This window comes from Lepus europaeus, chromosome 6 (genome assembly GCF_033115175.1).
Source record: "Lepus europaeus isolate LE1 chromosome 6, mLepTim1.pri, whole genome shotgun sequence".
Classification (NCBI taxonomy): Eukaryota; Metazoa; Chordata; class Mammalia; order Lagomorpha; family Leporidae; genus Lepus; species Lepus europaeus.
The window spans coordinates 30,757,211-30,760,653 of NC_084832.1; the positions used below are offsets into that span (position 1 = coordinate 30,757,211).

The 3,443-nt window shown below is 50.4% G+C and overlaps 1 pseudogene; it reads right to left on the reverse strand.

The window, feature by feature from the left end:
- Window positions 1-1,053: 1,053 nt before the first annotated feature.
- Window positions 1,054-3,125, reverse strand: LOC133762054 (cyclin-K-like; annotated as a pseudogene).
- Between the last annotated feature and the right edge of the window lie 318 nt (window positions 3,126-3,443).

Consider the following 3,443-nt stretch of genomic DNA (forward strand, 5'->3'; position numbering starts at 1 on the left):
TGCCTAAACCTGCTATTGCCGCAATACCAGACCCTTTATCTGTGTTTTCATCATATTTAGTTCTTATTCTTTTTTTTTTGTAGTTTCAGAACTGATTTTATTTAGACAACTGAATGAAGGAGTCTCATTTGCAACAAGATGGAATTCACAGTGTGTTATATTCACACTTAAAAAAAATCAATATGTACAGGAATCTGCAAGTATAAACAAACACACATTACTTTCCAAGTACGTTTCTCTACTACTCCTTGAAGGAAAAAAAAAATAATACCCAACAAGGTAAACCCTTCAGCATAATCTGAATACAAAGGATGCTGGCATCTATAAGTCAGAATGGTTCATCTTTTGGGTGTCATGGGAGAGTGTCACTGAATGAACACGAAGACAACAGCTTCTCTTCAGATGGAACTGGATTAAGAACTGAGTTTGCAGGGAAAATAGGCACTGATTTCTCAAAGGAAATTTACTCCTTCCTGAAACTATTTATTGAGCCAGTATGGCTGGTGAACATTCTCCCTGGTAGAAAGTAGCCCAGTGTGGCCAGCGCCGTGGTTCTCTTGGCTAATCCTCTGCCTGTGGCACCAGTTCTAGTCCTGATTGGGGAGCTGAATTCTGTCCCAGTTGCTCCTCTTCCAGTCCAGCTCTCTGCTGTGGCCCGGGGGGCAGTGGAGGATGGCCCAAGTGCTTGGGCCCTGCACCAACATGGGAGACCAGGAGGAAGCACCTGGCTCCTGGCTTCGGCTTGGCACAGCCATTTAGGGAGTGAACCAACAGAGGGAAGCCCTTTCTTTCTCTCACTGTCTGACTCTGTCTGTCAAAAAAAAAAAAAAAAAAAAAAAAAGTAGCCCAGTGCAGGCAGGACTCAGGATGCCCGCTGGAACCGCCGCAGTCAGGCCGCAGCAGGTGCTGCCCAGGCCACACTGAAGCCGCCATCCCTGTCTCAAGCACTAGACCACCCCGGTTTCATGGGCGGGGGGGGGGGGGGGGGGGTTTCGTCCTCTCTGGATTGCAACTGTCTACCATTACACAGAGTACCTTACTGACCCACTTAAACTAATCTTCACGTTGACTGGAACAACTGGGTAAAAACAAAAGAAAAAAGGCATCATATTGTCTCATCCAGGCTGATTGCCCTAGCCCCCTGACAGGTGGCATGGGGAGCAGAGGCATGGGTGAGGGCCCTGGAGGCTGCCTTCCAGGGGACGGTGGAGGTGGGTAGCTGGCCATGGCAGGCCCAAGCCTGGAAGAGGGTGAGGGGAGCAGGCGTGGGGGTGGGGGTGGGAATTTGGGGTTGTAGGTGGTGGAGGTGGGGGGTAGCCAGGATTGAGGGGAGGAATGGCTGGTGGGGGGCTTAGGCTGGGGAAGGAGGTGCAGGTGGTGGCGGTGGGTTCCAGGGTTAGACATAAGAGTGATAGGGCAGTGAGCAGGCGGACCGTAGGCAGGGAGCTGGGTGCTGTAGGAGGAGCCCTCTGTCTTCTTCATGGACTGCAGGCTCGGGTAGCCTTCTCCAGACATGTAGCTGGTGGTGGACTTCTCATGAAGCTGGATGGAGGCGGGGCCAGGGGCCGGTGTGGCTGCGGCGGTGGCTGGTGCACAGGGTCCGCGTGTGCCGGTGGAGGAATCTGGAGTTCGGGGACGTCGCTGGCATCCACAGGGCCTGATGGTCAGCTTTGCCTAACAAGGGTCCAAGAGGCAGCTGTCGATCTGGAGGTGGGTGGACTGGAGTTCAATGGCGGGTGAGCAGTCTCAATTTCGGAGATTGTAGGTGGTGGTGGATCTGCTGCTTTGGTCTCTCCATTGGAGAAACAGCCACAGCTTAACAAGTCGGGGAGGACTGGGCTGTGGAGCCGGCTTCCTGGGCTGCTGTGTCTGCTGCAGCTGTGAGCTGACTGCTGGGCGTCCCTCTGCTGTGGCTGCACCGGCTCAGAGCCTTGAGAGGGTTACAACTGTTGTACTTGTGCCACTTGCATTGTGTGCTGCAGAGACGAGGGCTGCTGAAGCTGATGGGGGACTGGGTGTGGGATGAGACATCTGTTGTTCTCCTTGGGAGTAAAGGTCCACGATCTGGTAGTAGATGTCTTCTGAAACAACTCCTATACATGGGTTTGGAAGCCCAGTCTTGTATTCCAGATTTGCACAAACGTCCTGCGAGATACATCACTGTGACTGCCATGATCTCTGATGGTGCAGAGACTGTCATTCACAAATGTCCATGCCACTTGAACCAACTTCTGGATTCTGTTTCATCACCTTTGAGTTGCTTTACATATTTCAGTAGGAACTACAGATGTTCTACCTGTAAGTCAGACTTTATGGTCTGCGGTACGATTCTCTCCAGGACCATTACTTCTTCCTTTGGGTCATCTCCAAACTGGCCAAATTGGACATCATTTAACAAACTACGGGGGCCGGCGCCACAGCTCAATAGGCTAATCCTCCACCTAGCGACTTCCGCACCCAAGGTTGTAGTCCTGGTTGAGGTGCCGGATTCTGTCCCGGTTGCCCCTCTTCCAGTCCAGCTCTCTGCTGTGACCCGGAAGTGCAGTGGAGGATGGCCCAAGTCCTTGGGCCCTGCACCCGCATGGGAGACCAGGAGAAGCACCTGGCTCCTGGCTTCGGATCAGTGCAGTGCATGGGCCACAGTGGCCATTGGGGGGGGTGAACCAATGGAAAACGAAGACCTTTCTCTCTCTTTCTCTCACTGTCCACTCTGCCTGTCAAAAAAATAAATAAATAAACAAATAAACAATGAGATGTTTTGATGATATCTTTACTTCGTGTGTGTGTGTGTGTGTGTGTTTCATCCACTTTTCCAGCCAGAAGTAGACAATATGCTCCGGTCACGTATCTTGGGAATTCCTTGAAGGAATGAAACATATAGAAGTGATGGAAATAAATTATTCCAGTTACCAGGCTATCATAGTGTAGCCCCAGTCTAGTGCCTACCTCTGAGATGAACCGTGCCCCTTCTTGGTGGTACCAGGCCTCAGTGACTGGATCAAGTCCTTTGAGTTGTGAGGATTTATGAGCCAAGTCTTTATTATCCCCCAGTACCAACAGGTTTTTGTGTCTTACAGCCTTGCTGAAGTTACTAAAGGGCCTGAATTTTCTCTATTCCCCTTCATTTATTTAAGTATGCTTGTTCTTTCCAAAATACTTGTCTGAAAATGTTAGACTCCCCTCACCTCAGGCAAGCCCCTTAGCTACCTATTTCCTTGCCAAGCGTGGCCATCTTGGATCATCTTTTTTTGTTTCCTACTCTGATATGCAAAGAAACTCAAAGGTGATAAAAACAACATTCAGAAGTTGGTTCAAGTGGCATGGACATTTGTAATTGGCAGTCTCTGTACCACCTGTCCCTGCAGTGGGAGCCAGAGAGCATGCCAGTCGTAGTGATGTATCGCACAGGACGTTTGTGCAAATTTGAACAGTTAATGAGCTCT